The sequence below is a fragment of the Heliangelus exortis genome, chromosome 13, assembly GCF_036169615.1.
Source record: "Heliangelus exortis chromosome 13, bHelExo1.hap1, whole genome shotgun sequence".
Lineage (NCBI taxonomy): Eukaryota > Metazoa > Chordata > Aves > Apodiformes > Trochilidae > Heliangelus > Heliangelus exortis.
This window is the reverse complement of record NC_092434.1, coordinates 3,158,449-3,181,213: the sequence shown is the minus strand read 5'-3', so window position 1 is coordinate 3,181,213 and position 22,765 is coordinate 3,158,449. Positions and strand designations below refer to the sequence as shown.

At 43.8% G+C, this 22,765-nt stretch overlaps 1 long non-coding RNA gene across 3 annotated transcripts in view; it reads right to left on the bottom strand.

The window, feature by feature from the left end:
- LOC139801941 (uncharacterized) overlaps positions 1-22,147 on the bottom strand; it is a 41,192-nt gene extending 19,045 nt beyond the window's left edge. The window contains exons 1-5 of one of the 3 annotated variants that reach the window (XR_011728411.1): positions 21,975-22,147; positions 19,434-19,543; positions 11,344-11,408; positions 1,887-2,353; positions 970-1,159 (exon numbers count right to left, since the gene is read on the bottom strand). This is a non-coding gene — a long non-coding RNA (uncharacterized lncRNA). The remainder of the gene's footprint in view (positions 1-969; positions 1,160-1,886; positions 2,354-11,343; positions 11,409-19,433; positions 19,544-21,974) is intronic. The other 2 variants (XR_011728413.1, XR_011728412.1) reach the window with 2 other exon arrangements.
- Positions 22,148-22,765: the final 618 nt, after the last annotated feature.

Sequence of the window (22,765 nt, the reverse complement as noted above, 5' to 3'; positions counted from 1 at the left end):
CCACATAATTAGATGGAGAAATTCCAGCTCCCGACTCCCAAACAGGTTGAGGGTAATTAATGCATTGAAAATCAATGCCCCCTATCAGCAGCAAAATTGTTGTTGCAGGCAGAAAGTCACTCACAGCTGCTGGGTTTGATGAGTCCCTCTTCCCTGGCTGTTCCCCTGCCAGGGTCAGTCTCTCACTAAGGGGGAACAGTTTTATATGAAATGAAAGTGAGAACATAAAAGGGATGGTTCAGAGAAGGATCCCTTGAAAAAGAGACGGAGAACCTTCTTCTCCAAGGATAAAATGGGACTTTTTGATCCGATGCAGACTTCTCCCTGGGCTGTCACAACAAACTGCCTCTGATGGGGCTTGCCCTCACAGTGTCTCTCAACAGCAAAAAGGCAGAGAAAAGCTCTGGTTTGGAACAGATGTTATTTAAAGGCAATAAGTAACTACATATCTTGCTCCATTTTCCCCAGCTTGGGTACAAGCATGGTGTCTTCTGCAGCTACAGACAGAGGGGACACTTGAGCAGGAAACCTGGTGTTCCACAGGGATGCACAGTACACTTTGCATCATTTTAAGCACCCCAGCTCTCAGATTAATTGCAATTGTCTGTCTGGGTGTTTGTGATGATGATGGGATCAGCAAACACATTCACCAGTGATATCTTCAGAAGGCTGCAATGTGCAAATTGGGGGGTACCTGTACTCAGTTTATTTTCAGAAAGGACATCTCTGTCTGACACTCACAGCTTAGGCCAGACAGAAGTTGTCTCTATTGTGGAGAGGGTGGACTTTGCTACATTGGTCTAGACAAGGTTTTGGCCATACTTTTTTCAGACACACCATGGAAATTAATTTTTTCTCTCTTCTCCTTCCTTCTCAAAGGTACACAGATGCACTTGTTTTGATGTGGTAAAGCCAAAACTCAGGTCATCACTGTGCCTGACTTACCATAATTTTTATTAGCTTACTCACCTTGTAGAGTGTCACTGTACCTAAATTCTGAAAAAGTCCCTCCTGTACTCTTCCTTAAGGCAGGATTCAACAGTTGCCATGTGCTTCTTACCATGCTGTCTTTTTCCCCTCTTCTTTTCAAATGCTTGACACAACTGGGCAGAGTCGACTTTCCAATTTCTCCATGTGTGACATTGCTCAGTGGCAGCTGCTAAAAGAAAGCCCCATCATAATCAGTGTGTTTTGCCTGTAGCATAAGGCATTTCAGAAACATTGAAAAGCTGAAAGGAAATAGAAGATAAGTTGGAAATCATGAGCTGAAATGTGCGCTTCCATTTTAGAGATTAAATTAGAAAAATCTATTATTGTGAATTTAAAACAGTATCATCAACCAGCCTGACAGCTCATCTAGGCTCACGCTGGGATGTTATTGAGGGAATTTGGGCTAGTGTCCAGCTTTAGGATCCTTGTAACTCCGATATCCAAGGGCTGGATGAAGCCTTGGGGTGGTGCTGCTGCTCGGTGGGGAGCAGAAGAGGTTTCTGCTGGAGCAACCTGCTGACTGCAGCTCTTTGTAAACTCAGAGACAAGCCAGCATCACCGTGGTAAAGTGCTGCTGACCCCTCATGAGCAAGGAGGGAAAGGAACATAATGGTGAAAAAATTGCACAGCTGGAAAAAGTGAGAACAAACAAAACAGTCCCACGGAGAACATAACAGGCAGGTAGGTGTAAATGAGCAGCCATGTCCTGCTGATCAGAAGCACTTTGTTTCTCAGAATGGAGGTGACACAGATGCAGTTTTATGGTTTTAGCTGACATTCAGACAATCCCCAAGTGACAGTGTACAGCAAGAAAACTGGAGGGTATCTTAAATATCTCAGCTAATGTATCCTCAGAATTAAATCAGGGATCGAGACTCCCTGGGGAATATGCTCACCCCTCAGCAGTTTTGGATCTCTCCCTGTGACCTGTGGCTCCCAGCTTTGTTCCTTCTGTGACATCATGGGAGGGATACTCTCAAAACACTGCTGCAGAAAAGGTAACAGCATTCAGAAAACTTTCTGTGTTCTGTCCTTCTAGGACAAGGAAAGCAGTCCCTGGGTCCTCTCTGAGTGGGGCAGCACAGAGAGAGTGAGCAGAGCTGGCACCAGCTCAAGGTTACAGACACCAGGAGTACAGCACGGTCCTTCTTGCAAGAAGCTCACACAGACTAATTACAGCTTTGAGAGGATTGATTTTTCTTCTTTCTCCATATCATATTTTCCAGTAGCTCTTTTAAAATTACAAAGCCCCCTGGCTCTTTGACTTTCCCATTTCAGATGCATCCTGGGCTCCATTCAAAGTGATGATACAATCCCCAAACCTTGAACGTAAGCCAGACTCTCTCTTTCCCAAACTGACAGCCTGCATGGGAAGCAAATAACATATTTTTCACAGTTATGCATCTTGCATATGACTCAGGTTGTTGTTATTATGCAGTAAGTGTTTCAGTCTGAACATTAAAGAAAAGAAAAAATGTTCAGGTCCTAATGGGGGAATAAAATCCACTAATCCAACACAGGCTTTATTTGCTCGTTGACTACCAACCAGTGTTGAGAATGCTGGGACTCCCAGAGCTTCAAATGAGATTAGAGAGTAGGAAATAGAACATTTATTTCAACTCAGATTCTGATTTAAGTCTTCATTCTAGCTACACAGCTAGGTATTTGGATATCTGGAAAAAACTCTTGGTCGTACACAAGCTCTAAAATTGATGTTAATCTTTAAAATCAATATTGCATTTAGGAGATTGCTCACCTACCTCTGTGTTTGTGACTGCTAATTCCTCCATATGCCATTTCATGAGCCATTAACTACCTGGAAAAGGCATTACTTTCTCTTATCACTCTTGGATAACTAATATCACCTCTACATTCATTAATGTGTAAAATACATTAATACTGTTACCTCGTACCAATGGAGAGGCTTAAAATTTTGCAAGTGGTTTCCATAACTGGGCCCCAAGTGCTGGTTAAAAAATCCTGCAACACACCTAACATTAAATAAAAGTTTTTTGGGCATCTGCAAGTTGCAGTGTACTCCCTTTGACCTGAAAAGACCCCACGGTTGAGATAACCCGAAGCTCACAGCTGAATCTTGCTTTGCTTAAGAATTGGAAGGCTTGAAATAGAGACTGGAAGTTGAACAACGGGGTGGTTGCTGTAATTTCCCAAAGCTGCTGTATTTGATTTGCCTTTAACTCAGTTAAGTGTCTTGGCAAACCTTTAATTTGAAATCTGTAAAGGCTGAGCATCACACCCTGCGAGGCCTATCAACAGATGGAGGGATTACTAGAAGCAAAATGTATATATTTATGTTAGTCTTGTTTTCCTTTCCAATCATTATGCTAATTATGCATTGAGATTATTAGTAACCTCAGAGACTGACAGATTTATTTGCAGCAGAGGGTGCCCTTGGGAAAGCTTGGGACTAGCAGGCACAGGTGGTAGGGCTTTTCCCAGCATGGGCTGAATTTTGCTGGGACAAACATCCAAGCCAACAAGAAAATCCAGTTCCCATCCCAGAGAGCAGAGTTTGGAAAACAGGAAGGTGTTTGGGTGGCAAAAAACCAGCTTTAGATACCTGCTGTTTTAGATGCCAGCCCTGCTCTCCTCTATCTCTGAAGTTGGGGTGGGAGCACTCAGCCTCATGTGCTGGAATGGAAGTTGCAGGCATGTGATACCCAATCCTTTCCAGAGAATGAAGCCTCTTGTCATGATGCTCTGACACTGATCCCTCCATGGCAGCCACTTTACACCACTGCTCTTAGGGAGATCCTGAATATGCCAACTTCAATTCCAGGTCTGCCACAGCCAAAGGAAAAAAAAACCCAAAAACCTGTAAGTTCAGTCTGCTTGCCAGTGCACAAATACTGCCCAAATGAACTGGAAATAACTTAAATAAAGAAGTCCATGCATTTTCTCCTTACTTAGCTTGCTAACCTCTTCTTCATTAATCCTGAAGCTAGGTACTGTGGGAGTGAGCTTGTATTTTTTTCTCCCCAAATAATGTTGCTTTACCCAGGTGCCCACACACTGCTGGAGAAGCCTGTGGTGGAACCACCTCCCACACCCTCAGAAAACCCATCAGGACTGAGACCACTTAGACCCCACTTCAAACTTCCCTTCCTTCCCTCTCACATGTTGGCTTTCACCCATCCTCCTCAAAAGCACAAGTGTCTTTACAAAGCAAAATACTTCAACATGAAGCACATTGCAGAGAACTCTTTGCTCCAGTTGCCCTCTGCATTGATACTATTTTTTAAACAGAAAACCTTTCCAAAATAATCTGTGGACTAAATAATATAGATAAAAAAATACAAGTGCAGGTGAACCTCATTTTACAACATAGATGTGAAATGAAATTCAATCATGCAGAAAGCACCAATGACTTATTATAGATGAATGGGGTGGGAAGTACATTTTATCTAATCCCAAGGCATTTTGAAATAACTATTCAGCACCTTCTCACCTGAAATGCATCATCTTATTGATTTTGAGATGATTTTGCAGATGGACTCCATCTGCCCATTTGGCTGTCATGCTTTGGAGCCCTCAGCTATCCAGAAAATGGTGCCACTGCCATTCTCCAAGATGTTTTTACTGTAGCTGGTTTAAGGTGAATCAGAACAACAGCCCAGAATGGGAACCAGCAAAATAATAACACCAGCCAGCTGGGAATGATGAGCACACAGCTACAGCTGAGCTCTTCTGTTATGGGATGGGAGATCTGGGCCTGTTTAAAGATTAACCAGGAGAACACAGGCAGGAGAAAATATTCTTAATTGGAACAGGATTTTGTCAATTTTCACTCTGCAACATGGTTGAACATGGAAGAAATGTCAGATCACTTATTACAATGATTTATTTGCCACCTAAATTGTTCTTCTGTGAGCCTTCTGGCAATATTTAAGACTTCCCAAGATATATTTCATACTGCCCTTGGGTTTTTTTTTATCAAGGATACGATTCTTTGCAATGAAGAACAAGCCTCATCAGGACAAAACAACAGAAAAAGGAAAAAAAAATAAAAGAAAAAAAATGGAAGGAAGAGAAAAACTTTACCTATATAGGAAAAAAATGAGCTCATCTCTCACTTTCAGGACTGGAACTGCATTCTGCCTGTCAGTGTTTTTTCCCTGACTCATGAACTTGGGCTGGAAGGGTCCCTTGTCTGTGCTTTTGAGTGTGGATGGGGCAGGGAAAGCTGGGAGCAGGAGTTCCCTGTGTGAGTTTGTGTTCAGTATAATCTCCACTCCTGAAAAACTGGTGCAGAGTGAGAGGATTTCAAACACAACAAACATGAGTGTTATTTAAATACCTTGCTGTTCAACAGACACCATGAAGACACAAGAAATGGCACCGCAGGTTTGCAAAAAGGTGTTGACAACCCTTGTGTGATTTTTTTTCTTGTTAAGACAAAACCATCCAAAGATCTTTGCAATTTTTTCTCCATTCAGTAAATAATTTCTGAATTTCCAGGGGATATTACAAACTGCAGGTACATGGGAGGAGGACACTCCTCAGCCTGGCTGATTGGAGAGGTTTTAAATCTGAATGAAGGACTCAGCATCCAGCTGGTATGGTTTGGGGTGGTTTTACTTATTTCTCCTACTCTTATCCTGGAAGTCATCACAATGGTGGAAATTTGCACCTCCCCAGCTAGCTGAAGGATGCCTTCCTCATCCTCATCAGTTTCTGTGATGTGTGCTTGGGACCTGCATCCAGGACACGGAAGGAGCCCCTTGCTCCATGCACAGATTTTTTCAGTCTTTGATCATGGTTTGATGGATAGAGGGTAAAAAGATGCACCCAGCAGCCTTAGGTCTGGGGTGACCATGGCTGGTTTTGGCTGAGCAGTCTGTAAGCTCTCAGCAAATGCCTTCACAATAGAGGATGAGGCAGAAATGATCCAACTGCTCAGCAAAATGAAGCAGGTGACTGAGAGCTGCAGCAGAGAAATCTCAGGCACAGATTTCCCCCATTCCAGCTTGCCTGATACTTCCTTTCATCTCTGTTGGAGGCAATCCAGCACTGCCCAGCAGCTCCTGCAGCTCAGCAAAACGAGCAGAACAGCACGCCAGTAATTCTGACATAAGGAGAATGACACATTAATGTCACAGCTGGGCATAAATAGCAAAGGCCAAAATGCTGTGCAGACAGAAATCACAGGAGCCTTCCATAGTTCATGTCCTTCAAGGGTGCCCAGGGTCCTGGGTATCAGTCCCCCAAAGGTTTTGTTCAAAACCACTGGTTTTGAACACAATGTGGTTCATGGGGTGCAGAGCTGATAAAAAAAGGGGTGTTTCTGTAGTGAGAATTGGAGGTTTGGTTTTTGGAAAGCAGGTTAAAAGGCCCAACATATTTTTAGGAAGACACGAAATGGAGATCTATGTAAAAATAAAATAAAAAATAAAAAAGTTAAAAAAAAAAGGAAAAAGGAAATACCATGTGGCAAGAATAACACTGCCAGCACAATGTCTACTCTAGAACAACAGGGACTCTGCTAGGCAGGCTTCACTTCACCTTAAGTATTAAGCTAATTCCCCCATCCCATCAGGAGACAGCTTCCCTGTCAATCATGTCTGGTGCATGACAGTTTAGGGTTTAAGTGCTTGGATCTTGTATCATTTAACCAGATAGGATCTGTTTTGACATTCATGACTGAGATACTTGGCTTGTAATTGGGAATGAGTACAACAGAGCAGAACAGAGTGATTTCCTTTCCCAAGGATGGCTGTTAGGGTGACGTGACACTTTGGTGCTTAACTCACTGCACGATAGAAACCCTCTTAGTAATGCTGCAGAACAGGGCAAGGCAAGGCTCTTGTCTGATTCTAAACTCCTCTAATAAAACCAGGGACTTGCCCTGGTGGTACACAAGCAAGGTAACACTGCCTGGTGTCCAGTGGTATCATAAAACCCTCAAGTGTTGGGCTCAGCATAGGCACAATCCAGGAGCTTGCAGGGGACACGTGGCTGCTGTGGGGTTGGCAGGGTGCCCTGCTGGGGAGAGAAAGCCCTAAGCATCAGCACACTGGGCTTGAGATGAATCTTTTGCTTGCACAGGATGCTATTTGGGTGTTTTAAAATATCTTAAGATAAATTCTGAGCTATGAAAAGGTGCTGTCTTCTGCCTTGGTTGTTATTTGACCTCCTCCGTTTACTTGCAGCCACCACGGTGGAATCTGCAGCAGTGGTCGCTGCTCTCATCTGAAGGGGAAAAGTGGCTGGTGAGCAAACACTGCTCTATTTCACACCAACCAGACCTCTGGATTTTTCTGTAAATCAAATAAGCCATCTCAAAAACCTGATGCTGAAAATTTCATCATCACTTAGATCAGAACCAAGGTGGAGAAAGAAAAAAATTTACACCACAAGTCAGACCAGCACTATTATTCCTGATTAGATATAAGAAAACTGACAATGCTATTGACAGCTCAAACCAAGAAGAATTATGAGACTAGAGGAGGAAATTCAGTTCCTTGAGCTGTTTGATGTAACCATTACTGCCAGGTGAGCATCCTAATTAATGCAGGTATCTCCTAATTGCATGGATCAGGCCACTTTGTCTTTTCAATAATCTATAAACTGGCATTAATCTTATTAATGTAGCTATTACACTGCCTACAAATTAATTTCAAGCATGAGATTATCTACTGGATGTGCTTGTGTGCAGAGGGATTTCTTTCTTTTGAACTGTAAGAATGGGAAACCCCCCAAATTCTCCAGATTTTGAGAATTACACTTTCAAAGTTGCCCATTGATGTTGAGGTTTTGAACGTAGATTTTGAGTGTTCAGATAGAGGAATTGAAGTCTTTCTTTTCTCCTCTTTAAAACAGGGCTGTGACTTGTATCACACCATGGGCTGTAATCCTGTTGATTACAGTATGATTATTTCAAATTAAAATGAAACAGCCCTGCTTAGTGGGAAGGTTTTGTAGCCTGGTGTTTCTGGGAAGGGGGAAACAGACTGTAGGACCATTCGTTGAAGTAAAAAAGGAGTTCTGGTTTCCAGTCCAAGAAAATCCAAGTGGAAGCCAAAAGTTAGTTTTCCAATATCAATTTTGGGACCTCTGTAGATGGGCTGCTCTATAGGTTTCCATGAATTCTTGTCCTTGCTGAATTTCCCCTTTCTCCAAAGGACTCTTTCAATGTAAGTCATAAGTGACACTACCAAGGAAGAAGAAACAGCTCTGGGATTGAAGGTCACAGCTATGAAGAAATGGACAGATGAAAATAAAAAGAAGAGTATGAAGAAAAAGTCATTAAATAGATGATGCCTTTAGCCTGTTCGGATGTTGGTACTTAGTTAATCTTCCTTTAAATAACAAACAAAACAAGAATAAATAGAGCTCTAATATGCACTTATTACTGAAAAGGAACAAAATACTCAGCAGCTGCCTTGCACGTCCCCATATTTTTGCAAATGAATGTTTAGATAGCCCTGTATTTTTTCAGGATTTATTACAAATTTTCCATACAAATGTCAGAAATTTATTTTTCTGGAGGTGATTACATCTCTGATGATGTTTTTTTCTGTAGATATGTGTGAGTCTTGCACACCCTGTTCCTACAGCAGTGAAGCAGCCCAGGCAACTGCAAGGTTCTCAGCTCCATCTCCCCAGTGCCTGGAAATAAAGCCTGCAATGGGCTCTCCTCCATGTAACCTGGGTGGCTGTTTAAGAAGCCCCTTTGCTTTTAAATTCTTGTGCTTACAAATAACAAATCAGGCATGAGGATGTAATCTGAGGCATTCATTGCTGCTTAGTCTTGGTGACAGCAGTGATCTTGGCTGAGATGCATAAGGGCACCCAGACACAGTGCTGGCACAAAGTGGTCACCCTGAAACAAAATAATAATCCATCCTTCCCTCACTGGAGATAATCTGCCCAGTGACTGGGAGGCCCCTCTCACCCAGAGAAAGACAAATAAAGTCATGTAACACAACAGCTGAAAAAAAAAAAAAACCTCTCTTGAAGAATGCCACATCCAGGGTGCTGCACCATACTATAGGCACTTAGATTTCTTCTACCTCACATTGATGGAACATGGAACTTAAACCCCTAATAATTTAGATTTCTACTAGAAGCATAAGCAGAAATTGAAGTGACAATAAAAGAATAGTGCTGTGTTTCAGAGAGTGCTGTCTGAAGGTTGGAGCTGTCAGGAAGTCTAATAAAATGAAACTGAAGTGACAAAAAGGAACAATTCCTTGTTAAAGCTTTAATTCCTGTACACCTCCATGGCTGGATGGAAAGAAAACAATCCAGCTGTGCTCAGACCCTTGTGCTGGGGGCAAGTCATGCCCCCGTTTTACCCAAAAATGTTGGGTCTGGCTGCATTGCAGCCCTCAGAATCTCCCATGTGTCTCCACAGAGGTGGACACAACCAGAGTTAAATAAAGGCACTTAATTTCAGCCTGAAAGTCACAGCATGGTTAAGATGTGTATTGATTTCCATACTGTGCTAGTACTTTATGAGTGATTTCTTATGTAAGTGGCAGGTGAGAGACATGAATGGAGACCTAATTAAAGTGTACACAAAGTGCAGGCAGTAAATCTCTTTGGCAATGTCAGCCTGGTTTAGAGCAGCCCAGGAGAGCAAACAAGATGGCATAAATGAAAGATAAAGAAATACTAATAGTCTGTGACATTCCCAGAACAACAGCTTAGGTTGTGAGACACTAACGTGAAGCAGCTGGGGAGAAAAAGTGCTATTCCTGGGACATGGTCCATAGCCCTAAAACACAAAGCAATGGGATTTTTACTCTTAGGTTAAATAACAACCCTGTGCTTCTCCCCTGTGTTGTAGCCATTATTCCATCCCTGTTTTAAATTAATGCTGTCTCTCCATCTATCATCCCTCCCAGTAGATTTTTTTACCCACAAGAACACTGCAGAGACAAAGAGAGTGCAGAAAATACCAGAGAGGTGAAAAATAATTATTATTTTAGTCTTAGGGATCTGTCAGTATTAGGACAATGAGCTATCATTTGTTTTATGACAGAGCCCAGCAAAAGAGGAGCAGACCCTGAGCTGGGTAAGATACCAGGATCCTCACGTTCAGATGATGGGTGGGTTGCAAGGCTCAGAGCTCCAATGAATTAGGAGCTTGAGAGCAACATTTTTAAAAGGAAAATGATGTTGGATGTGTCTATCAGGACAGATGAAAACCAATGCAAAGTTTTCTCTGCTTTCAGTCCAGGCTAGTTGGAAATTCAGGTCTGGAAGTTCTACACAGCTGCTTTCTGCTTTTGGGAAATACCAGAGCCAAGGTAATAAATACTACTGGAAACAAATACCATGGAATATTGGCTTGTGCACAGCTCTGCACTAACTTCCCTCCACAGCTTTTTGGACTGGTGCCTGCTTTTGTTTCTACACAAAGCAGCTAAGGTCCAGGTTGAGGTATTAAACACCTGACTCCTCCAAACTACTATCCAAAACTGAATTATTGTGGGTTTTGGGTTGGTTTCTCTTACCTTGTCCTGAAGATGGGACACAAGAGTTTTTCAGCATGTTACCTTTCTCTCTTATATCTGCACTGTAGTCCCTTTAGACTCCCACAGAGGTCCTTGGACAAGGAGAAAGCTGTTCCCAACCTTTCATCTTGGTTGTGTGGCCTGGGATCTGTTTAAATTTCACTCATTCATTCTCTTCATTATGTCTGCACTGGGGTGAAAGTCTTTTCTTTTAACCTCTGGGTTTCCTTACCTTGTGCCTGTGCCCCTCCTGGCTAACAGGACAGAGCCATGCATGCTCAGAAAATCTGCTCATTTGTAAAGCCACTCATTAATAAGAAGCAAGATGGCTTTACCACAGGGATGCCAGCATTCTTGGCTGACAATGTCTCTTATGATCCTGGAGAGATTTTAATGGATGGAACAGGTTGATGTTGTCATTTTCAATTTGCTGAACCATCTGACAGTGTTCCTAACAATTAGCACGTACAAAATATGGAAATATGTTACCTTTTACATTAAAAATGAAGCTGGCTGGTCTCTGGAGTTGTATAACTTGTTATCCTGAAGTGCTTGCTTTGACTTTAAATAGAGTTCAGTACAGCAGAGTCACCCTAACCTTGGGATAAATTTAGCTACTGCCTGAGTCAGTAGAGGGGTTTGGGATCATTAAAAGCCCATCAGGAATTATCCTGTACCTCCTGCCAGAGGGGATGTGGGATGCAGTGGTGGCACTCCTGCAGCCCTGTGGTGACAGTGCCTGCAGACACGAGGGGATGGGGTGGATGGGGACATCACTGCTGAGCCCCTGTGCATGGTGCCCATGGCTTTATTTCCTCCACCTCTGAGTTCCAGCCCACAGCAAAACAGAGGAGGCACCAGAGAAACTCACCCAAGGTCAACCAGAGGCTCTGACCCAAACTCTGGTCACTGTGTCCCAAGACTCCTGCAGTGTAGCTGAGAGAGAAGAGGAAAACCAGGATAAATTAACAGTCATGGATGAGGAGGTGCTGCAAGAGAGGTCACTCAGCCTGGGTTACTGCAATGAGAAGGCTGCTTTTGTTTCTGGAGTGGACATAAGACCATGAAATAAAGCTGTCAGCTGAGGAGAGACTGAAAGGAACATCAAATGTCAAAAACCTGAAGGCACCAGACATATATTTTTTAATTCAATGACAGCTGCAGTCATTTTGGGCCCTCCACATCCTATATTAAAAAGAAATACATCTTCTGGCTCCTGACAGTGGGGCTGTTGCTTGCAGCTCTTGTGACATGGGGTGACCTCTGAGAAGAGGGCAGGTTGAGGAGGCATCAGAGCTCTTTGAGAAGCTGAGGGTCTCACGATGAATTTTGAGTGCAAAGGGGTGGGAGGATCCACTTATGAGAAGCTGGGTTCAGCCCCAGGTTTTTCCTTCCTGACCCTCAGGGAGCATCTTGCACATCCCTGTGTGCTGTGCTGGGCACATCCTCTCCTTTCACACTGCTTTTTTCCATACTGCACCAGCTGAAGAGGAGAAGGGAACTGGGGAGCAATGAGACACTGATTCAGAGTTGATGTGGCTTTTGTGGGAACTGAAATCTTCCTTTAAATAAAGCAGCCAGGCAGGGCTGGGTGACTTGTCCCCACCTAGGATGAGGGCAAGAGTCCCAGCATTTCTCACAGCCCCCTGTCAGCAGGGAACTGACCCCTGTTTTTCACTGTACAGCAACAGATGATGAATAATAGCTCAGGTTTTGCTGCCTGTGGTAAGGCAGGTCCTGCAACCTGTGAGGCTGAAGCTGTGCTTGGCTGGCTGCATCTCTCGTGGTGCTGAGAGCACTATTCAGAAAGGGTAGAAAGGGCAGAGGGGAGCCCCAAAATTCTTATCTGATCTGGTCTTCAAGGGAAGATTCAGAGGTGCTTTGGTAGCTGCAACTTTCCTATGCTGAAATCATAGAATGTTTGGGACTGAAAGGGACCCTAAAGATCACCCACTTGCAAGCCCTTGCAACCCCAACCACCAGCCCAGGTTGCTCCAAGCCCCATCCAACCTGGTCTTCAACACTTCCAGGGATCAGGCAGCCAAAACTTCCCTGGGCAACCTGTTCCTGTGTCTCACCAGCCTCACAGGAAATAATTTCTGTGTTATGTATTTTTTTACCTTCAGGGACTCCTTCAGGAGCTTGGTGCAACCACTCATTGCTTGTAGGAGCTGGGAGGCATAGCCAGAGGGCCAAACATTTCAGCCTTGGAGCATCAGCCCCCGTGTGTATATAGGAAATAAAGTGGAAAAAGCTCTTTGTTTCTTTGCAGGTTTTTGTGCTGCTTTTCCTAGAGATAGTTTTGAGAAAGACTGTCAGAATATCTTCTACAAAGTACTAAAGAAACATACTGGGAACTGTGAAAGCTCAGATTTGGATATAAATATGAACTGACAAGCTGCTTCATGTGGTATCATTAAACTTCACAGTTAGACTTTTTTTTTTTTTGAAAACCACATTATCATGTAAAAATATGCCTGTAATGTTAAACTTGAGACAAAAACTGCTTATTTTTGTGTTTAGTGTAATAAGTAGTAGCAGAACTTTCTGTGCTTTAATGTTTAATAGAGGTTTGATTTATTTTTACATTTCTAGCAGCTTAATTACGAATAATATTGATGATGCTGCAAACACATGAGGGTTATAAAACTGAGGAAAACCAGGAGGATTTGAAGATTATTTCATCCTCTGAGGTTTAAAACACAACTTGAAGGCACTCTTTAATGAAGCTGTCAGTCAGGGAGTGGCCGAGCTTGCCTTGGGGCATCTTGAGCAAGAAGGATGCACCTCTACATTTAATTAAAAAGGATTTGGCGAGTTTTCCCGGGCAGGTTGGTGTCAGAGGGACCTCGGTGACCGCTGGATGTCACTGTTAAGTCACACAAAGGCCCCGGGCATCCACCCACCCCCCAGTGTGGTCCCTCTCGCCCCTGGCTACAAGGGGCTCAGCACCAGCAAGAGCTGCGCCTGCTCTGGGGACCAAAAAACTGCTGGTTTTGGGGTTTTTTTGTTGTTGTTTTCTTGGTTTTTTTAGAGTTATGGAAAGTTCAGAGTGCTGAGGCAAAGCTATTCAAAGGCAGGGTGAAAGAGAGGACAGCTGGAAAACAAAATGAGTTTATCCTTTCTTTCAAACAAATCTCCTGGATCCCTGTAGCAGAGCAGTGCCTGGGACACGGGGTTTGCTTGGATGTCCCAGGTGTGGGGATTTGTAGGAGACTTCAGTTTGCTGCTCTTGATGCTACAGGAGGGAAAAAAAGCATCATAATTCATTGGCACAACCAAATGAGCTTCACACTAAAGCAGAGCCATGAATCCTCCTCCCACCTGGGTCCTCAGGACTCCTCCAGTGGATGGAGATGTGGAGAAGTCCCTTCCATATTTTAAGTTTAGGTGATGCTCTCCTAAAGGAAGAGATAAATGTCTTTCTCCTGGTGTCTCCTATTTCTCTTCCTTCACAGCGTTGACAACAGATCTTTTTGCTGGGGAGACTTTGGATAGTGTGCACTTCTTGGTATTTTCAATGTCAAAGCCCTGGAAAAGGAGCTCATGTGATCAAAGCCTGACTCAGGAGCAGGTTTGCTTGCTGGTCGTTTTTACTAGAAAGTGGCCTTTTTTTTTTTTTCTTAATATGCCATCACAGACATCTCCTTTGAAAGAAGGCCTGTTCTGGAATTCACAATGGGCTGTGACAAACTGTGAATTTCAAACAGTTTCACACCTCATTGCAAAAGAATTCTCACTTCTCTTCACACATAGATGTTTGCTCCAGCCCCATCACTACTCCCCACTGGGGCTGGGGGGCTCCTGGGCTCTTCCCACCCATTCTGACCTGGGGCAGCTCTCTGATGCCATGGGCTCTGCTGCCACACAACCAACTTCTGTCTCCAAGTCATCACTTCTTCTTTTAAAAATCCCCTGCCTGGTGACCCTTGATGGCTGAGAGCTGATGTGCCAAGACCCCCGTTCTGGCCATCCATCAAGGTCAATCCTTGGTGTCTTGTGATGTTTTCCTCTTTCTCCATGCCCCAGGAGAATATCCAGAGGTAATTTAGAGTGTCAGGAGCTGCCTTTGTGGCAGCTTTCTGTCCTTTTTAGTACAGGGGGTTAATGACTTACTGTGAGTCATACGTGCTACCTCAAAAAAAACCCCCATACAATAATTTAATCCTTTTGGGACCAGACTTTTTTTTTTTTTTTTTTTTTTTTTTTTTTTTTTTTTTTTTTTTTTTCTTTTTTCTTCTTGATAGTGGACAAGGTCATTGTTTCTTTTTTCCCCTAACACCAGTTTCTATGACTTGGCTGCATTGGGAAATCCCAGGAGCAGAGATGGTACCAAGCACTCATCCTGCCACAACAGCTTTGCTATGACTACAGAATCCCTTGTAAAACAGCCCATTTCTCCCAAAGCATGAAGTGTTGATAAGATAAACCTTTTCCTAGGACTTACTTACCCCTTCCTTTGAACTGAGTCCAAATTCACTTCACTTATTTTCTTCAATCTATGGATCCCAAGTCAAAATTCTCACTTTTATCTATTTGCCTCGATTGGTGTCAGCTGCACTAAAACATTGTTGTGCTTCAGCCCAAGGAAAACTTAGCAAGGTGTTTGAGGCTAACCAAAATGTTTCATTCTCCCCAACAGCTGTCAGCTAAAGTAATGACAAAATAGATCTCCAGAAAGGAGAAAACACTCTCAAGACCTGAAATATGCTTTGAGTGTATGTATAAAAACACAAGATACGAGGAGGGTTTAGATCATAGCTCATCTTGCTGTCATCTCACCAATTTCTTTTATTGCTAAGCCTGCTTCCCATGGCCCTGGCTCTGCTCCCCTGGTCATTTCAGCCTCCTTCTTCTCCCTCTGATCTCTGACATTACTATGAATAGTTCAGTCCATCACACAGGGGAAAAAAAAACCAAATAATTTCATGCCATTCAGGCACTGAAAGCAGCAGAGTTACTGAGGTACTGAGAAATGGCTCATTTTAAGTGTAGGGTATGAGTATCTGAGCCAATACATTTTCCAGATTTGTGTGAGAAACTGGGGAGACATCAGTTTTAGCATCTGTGCCTGACTTCAGCTGAATTTCCCTCTGAACTTGGGGGTGAGCTGAGTTAATTGCAGTGCCTGGGTGGCCTTGGAATGTGGGATGAGGTGGGAAAGGGAGGCAGGGACCAGGTAAAGCCTCATTCTCCATAGGGTCAGAGGAGGGTCACTCCAGGAGAGCCACAAGGCAGGAGAAGTGTCCTGGGAAGAGGACAGGTAGGTGTACATGGCCTGCAGGGTGCCAAAGCTTCCCAAGAAATGAGAAGTGTTTGTAAACAACTAGAGGCGGCATCATGATGAGAAAGGTCCTTATCTTGAAGGGCCTTTCCAACCATGATGATTCTATGATTCTATCAAAAAATGGATAGATGTGGTGCTCTGGGAGATGATTTAGTGTAAGACTGATGGTTGGACTTGATCTTGAAGGTCCTTTCCAACCATGATGACTCTGTGATTCTATCAAAGGAGAAGCCATGGGTAGTTGTGGTCACTGTTAGGGAGATATTTAAGGGAAAAGTCAGGTCCCCCCATAGAAAGAAAATAATAGGACAGAAAAGCACAATCAATGGGAAGCAGACACAGAACAAAAGAACAGCCCAGTGATGGTGAAATGCAAATGAACCAAACCGAGAAACACAAGACTAGGAGAGATAAGAATAATCATTCAGACCAGTTTACCACCACTGCAGATGCTTGTCAGCTTGATGGTTGGGTTCAGAGGAGTCTGTGCAGCACATCCCCTGTACCTCCAGCTGTGAGTTCCCCATTGCCACGTGCAGCCTTGCAGGGAGAGATGAAAAGACACAACTGCAAAGTACCCCAGAAAGGGAAGGAACAGTCACTTGCCTGGATGTGAAGCCCACGCAGCATCAGAAAGAGAACACACCACTTTCTTAACCAAGAAAATAAACCAGAACAAACCCCTGCCACCCTGGGCTGTGGGCAGCTTTTCTCTTGGCCTCAAATCCAGTACTCAGCTTGCTCCTGATGCCCACCAGCTGAGTACCAGCTCGCCCACCACCTGCACTGACTGTAAGCACTGGGAAAAATAAAGATTTCCTTCAAGGGAGGATTTCCTAGACTGGCATAATTCAAAGAAAAGAGGCTACATAGCTGACTCTGGGGTGCCAAGATGAAAGTTGCCGAGAGTGTTAGAAGCATTCAACATGGGAATAACATTGTGAAAGACAACCTAACAGTAGTAATTTTTATGAAGATCACAGATGAAGAGAGGAGGAAATCAGGTGTGGGAGTGTGTGGAGATGGAGATCACTCAGAGGTCGTGCTGCTGCTGCAAAGGTCTGGGGAGGAACCTGCTGGCAGGTAGGTTTGTTCTTATTACCCCTGAGGAGTGGGGAGAAAAGCTGTGGATCCTTTAGGCACTCAAATGCTTATAATATATAATGTTTGGATTAGGATCCACTTGAAGGTGCAGAGTGCACGCTTGCTGAGTTGAAAATGTGCAGAGATTTGCTGGTGCTTATTATAAGGTAAGAAGGAAAGAAAGAATGTCCTTATCACTCAATCAGTTACACACAGGTAGAAGATGAGAGGAGACTGTGAATGGGGAAATGAGAATTATTGTTATCTGGACAAAGCCATTCCTCCCAAAATGATAGTAATGGGGATGGGATATGTAGGGCTTGCCAGGAGGAGGCAAGCAGACCTTGATTTTGCATTAGGAGGTGGCAGGGAGTCAGCAAATGGAAAACATGTCACCTGGGGGCCTGGTGTTAAGCAGGTCCTGCAGGATGCTGAGCCCCCTGCCCAGCTGCTGGCACCAGGTCCTGCTCCATAACAGCCCCTGGATGGAGCTCCTGGCAGAGCTGCTGCACTGCACTGATTAGGGGGCAGAGAGACCGATTTAGGATGAATTAATTAATAGTTGAGATTAAAGAGTGGCTAAATGGCAAGGGAGGGGGAAGGGGCTGTAAGTATTTGAAGGGTGTTGACAGAGAGAAGGGATAAATTAAGGTGGAACGGGGGCTTTACTGATGTGCAACAGGATGAAATTAAAAGGGAAATTCAGATTTTATGCACCTGAGTTTACCTAAGTCAGGAGACAGCCCAGAGGAGCTGCTCCTCCCTCAGTCCCCTTAGGATACCTTGTGCTGCACAAAGACTGTTCTGAGAGCTCTGGCTGTGATGTGACACAGGAGGCTTTTCTACAGAATTGACAGTGCCCTTCACACTCACTTCAGCTTGTTCCTCACCACCCTCCCTGTGTAGACACCAAGTATTTATCAGTGTAACTTTCTTCTTACAGGAGTGGGATTTAAGCCTGCAAAATAATCCCCTCATTGGACATGCAGAAGGAGCTGCAATACTTGGCAGATGTGAAAACAAGTTGGATGACAGAGAGAGGGATTTAAGCAAAAGCTCCAAAGGTGGATCCTGGGGTGGCAGCCTCAGATTTACCACCCTGGAGCAGACCATCCCCCAAAGCAGCCTCGTGCCCACACATGGATGGGTGATGCCTACACGACTGCTGGCCAGGCTGGGCAGCTGCCCCAGGAGAACTTCCAGGCATTTTTCCTGGCATTTTCCCACCCTGGTGAGGTGTTCCCTAGTGAGGACAATACATTTTTACAGAGAATAATCTTGTTATGAATACATGGACTTAACTCCAACTCATCCATCTTAATAGGACTTATATAATTTTCCTTGATGGTTCTGATTTCCTGTCCCATTAATAATAAAAAAATCTGCTCTGCTTATATATAATGCAATTCAACAGTAAGTCTCAAAGGAGGATCAAGATCACTTTGGCTTTCCATCAATTTGATACTGATGTCTCTCCAGTTAAATAACTTCACTCTGAGAACAGCAAAAGGGACTGGAGATTCATCCCAGCACACACAGCTTTGAACCTGGATTTCTCTGAAGACAACAGAAATCTTTCAACCCATGTCATTAGACTTTGTCTCACCTCCCAAGGGGTACATCAGGGAGATTAAAGCCACTGATGTAAATCAGGAGGCCACACTGCCTTCAATGGAGTGAGGCTGATCTCAGCTGCCTGAGAATTTGGCCCTTAAGGTGCCACACGAAGGGGCTGTGACCATTTTTCTGAGGCACAGGTTTCAAGTTGTTGTCTGGAAAAGGGCTTGTTAGTCAGTGTTTGCCAAATGGAATACTTCATGACAGTGCTAATTAAAATAAATGAAACTTGACTTTTCAAGATGACAGGGGTTTTTATAGCAAAATACAGTAGTTTGGAAACATCTTTAATTTAATTGCAAAATACTTTCTCTGGTTATTTACTTAAAATTATCTCCCATTGCAGAGATGCTCCAGTATTTCCGGATGCACACTCTTGATTTCAACATTTTCCATTGCATTATCAAGTTAATCTACCCAAATCATTAACCCCCAGCAGGAAAGACTTTTAATTATGTAGATTCACCACGTGTTTTTCAAGAACTGTTTTATTTCTATGAGTTCACCCCTACCATACTGTGTGGAGAGAGAGGGCACTGTCCTGCACTTGATTTCATGAACCAGCATCTTGTAAGAGGCCTCTGAACATGCAGCAGGTTTCAGCAAACACATCTAATCCACAACAGAAATCAGAGCATGCCCTGGAGAATCCCTGCTCTCCTGGCAAGGAGTATTGGTGGGTGCTTAGGCAAGCAGGAGGGGAATTTAGACTAAACTGAGCCTGGTTTTCCCTCTAACACAAGCCAGCTTTATTTCAGTGTATCTCAGTTCTGATTTGCATCTCAGATCAGGTTAAAGGTAACAAAAAAGTGGTCATAAGCTTACAGTCGTGGTTAGTGCTGCTCTTATGTGGGTTAGAAACCCATTTCTTAATGTCAGGGGGAAACCAAAGCTTTGGGAAAAGCATGGAGGGAGAACACTGTGTTAGCTTTTGATAATTAGCACTAATTATAGGTGTTGGTTTGAGCCCTTACCTTTCATTCCCCTGTGGTGGGCATGGCAGGTCAGGGAGCTTTGCTCAGGGTGTCAGCAGGGACCCAGCTGCTCTCTCCAGGGTTGGAAGGATGCTGAGAAAGGCTTCTCACTAGGGAAGAAAAACATGGGGGTAACAGGTGCTGGAAAAAACTGTGAGACACAACTTGCAGAACTCCATAAACTTGTGCTGATTTCCTCATGTGACTCACTATCAAAAGCTGAGCAACAATTGCCCAAAAAGTGTGGTGGGGTCAGGAGCAAGGATTCACACCACCAAACATACAGGGTGACAAATCTTGGTAATAATACTACAGGAGGGGAAATATTTGCAGTGCCAGGGTTTGTCCTCCAAAAAAGATGACACCAAATTCTTCTGACTTGTGCAGCCAAGCCCCCAACATGAAACAGAAAAGAAACACTTCAGAAAGCTGAGTGCATTGTAATGGAATCTGGGAGATTCCTGCAGGCTCAGAACGATGAAAACATCAAAGCACAACTGGATGGAGCATTTTGTAGCCAACTGACTTTAAACCTTTGAGTGTCAGAGTGCTGAAGTGATTCTCTCTATGAGAAATCAGTATGTGGAAGTCCCAAAAATGTATTAGCAGGGCTCTTAGTATTTTCTGCAGTGTAATATGTCATGGAAGCTTCTGCAAACAGTCCTCTGGTTCTCTGGTTCCTGTCTCACCATATCAACCCCTCCTGCCCTTGGGAAAAGAGATGGGGAAGGACTAAATGACTGACAGTTCCAAACTGAATTAACAAGTCTGATTTTTGCAGGTACCTATGACCAGTATGGTAGAACACAGACCACAAATTAAGTCTCTGAATGCAATAACTCTGTTCAAAACCCATAATTAGGCACTTTCCCTCTGAAAATACTTGCTCTACATTCTGTAGTGTTCCAGATTCATAAAACCTCAAGTTTATAAAAGGTTTATTGAAGAACTACAGCTCAGCAGCTGCACTTCATATTTCTACATTGAAGTACTGGGTGCAGCCACCAGCTGGGGGGGTTTACAGGTGTTTGGAAACTTCCTCCACGGCTACTTTTATCAAAGAAAAGTTAATTTTAAGTTTTACTTCCTTTATTCTTGTACCTGAAGCCTATGAAATCTCTGACCTGTCAGCCTGTGTGATGTTTCACCCAGTGTTTCTCACTGCTGTATCAAAGTCAGTAACAGCATCTCTATCTCCTGCTCCAGACACCACTATTTATTTGCTGCCTGCTGTGCCCACAAGTCCCAGGTGCAATCAGAGTTATTGCTGAGTCTGTACCTAATTTAAACGTCAGTCCAATACCAGACAAGCTGCTGCACTGCCAGGATAAATATCTGCTCTCTGGTCATGGGAATGGACTTGCAACCTGCCACCCTTCAACACCTTTCTTTCTGGGTTCACATCTTTCTCACATTTCAGATTGCCCAGGATCTTGCCAAAGACAAATTTGACACCACCTGTGAGAAACTTGCTGCCTCTGTCCTCTTCACTTTTGTTACCTGCCTGTTGCTTTCCCCAGAGCTGTAGATGCTGGGTACTGCCAGCAGATGTAGGGTTGTTGAACACAGGGATGAAAGAAGGGAAAGAGAAGAGCAAAACACAGCTACTTCCTTGCAGGACCTGCTAGGTGCAATGGTTGAGGATGTAGTATCTCTGTGGGTTTGTGACAGAGACATGATGAAACACCCATAAACCCTCCTGAAAGATTTCTGGAGAAATCATAATCTATCCAGGCAGCAGTGTCTCATCATCTGTCTGCATCTGGGAGGGCAAGAGCTAATTCAGAGAACAAAAAAAAAAATTGCAACCTTGGTAGTGGTCTCTGACAGTTTGGTTTGATCTTCCTGAGGGTTTTTGGGAAGATGGATGGGTGTCTGCAGGAGCTGCTGGGTGAGTGAGCTTTATAATAGGGTCAGTGGGAACAGGGAGGGATCAAGACCTCAGGAAAAAAGCAGTTGCTTGGATGTACTTGGTGTGTTGTCTGTAAATGAGGCAAAGAGTGTGATGCTAATGGCAGAAGACAAAAAAAAAAGCAAAAAGCAAACTTGAACCCATTATCCTTTTGAACCAGCATAAATCAGGAATAGCTTGGAAATCAGCATCCCAAATCTCCAGCTATTACCAATCTTCCTGGGGTTGAAGTGAAATCGAAAGAGCTCTGCCAGCTAAGAGGAGCTGAGGATATGGCCTGATGGAATTACACAAGCATGAATATGCTGTAAGCTAAAAGAGAATTAGACCCATTATTTTTAAAAAAAGCAAAGCTTGATTAAGGATGTTCAGTATAGGTTTAGAAAAAGAGCAATGTCACGCCTCACTTCCTTCAGTGTTCTGCTGATACATGAGTACCAGGGAGGTGTTGTACTGCACTGGGATTTTCTAAAAACCAATCAAGGAAGGGGAGTTGTGTGTGGGGGGGAACAACACTCCTGTCAGGGCTAATTGCAGGAGTTAACAGGAGCCCCAGCACAGTGAACTTGCTGGGACTCTGAGTGCACTTCAGTTGCTGGGTGCAGACACACAGAGATAATTTCACTTACAGAAGGGAGAGGCAGGGTCTGGGCTCCAGAGGAGAGGTGCTGATTGCTCCCAGCATCATCGGTCAGAGGTTCAAGAGCTCCTGTGAACAGAGGGGGGAGTTCAGGAGGCACTTCTTTAGATTTAAACATAATTAATGTGGATGTTTCCAAGGCTGGGTTCCGATATTTGTGTGCTACAAAACAAGAGGTTTATTGTTTTTAAGTGCATCAGATGAAACACAAAAGCTCAGCTCCTAGCAGAGGTGCATCAGCAAATGCTTAACACTGAACCCCAAAACTGGCTTTGCAAATTGGGCATGTGCTGGGGAACAGGTTGGGTCTGGCCCCATAAAGAGGAACCACACTCAAAACTATGGAAATCTCAGCCTCATCCTGGTGACACTTGGGTACAGACCAGACAGCAGGGACTCTTACAGAAGCATCACTGGAATGGGCTGGATCAGATGAATTCTGTGAAGTTTCAGTCTTAGCATTTCTGTTGCTGTCAGAGAGGAGGCACCAAACGTGTCCTACACCAGCCCTTTACCTCCAAAGTCTTTGAGTTATTTTCTTCCTCATATCCACATCAGAGAGCTTTGCATCTCAGCTTCACACCATCCAAAGGACTGCTGTGTTGTCAGAGATATTCAAGCAGCAGAAGTTGATTCTTTTTTGTTGCTTTGAGATTTTTTTTTGGTCTTTTTGTTTGAGTGAAGGTCCCCACATCAAATATCAGACAAACAAGACCACTGTAGAATTTGACCACTGACATTACCAGGGCCCCCATTTAAATTCCCTTTTTTTTTTTTTTT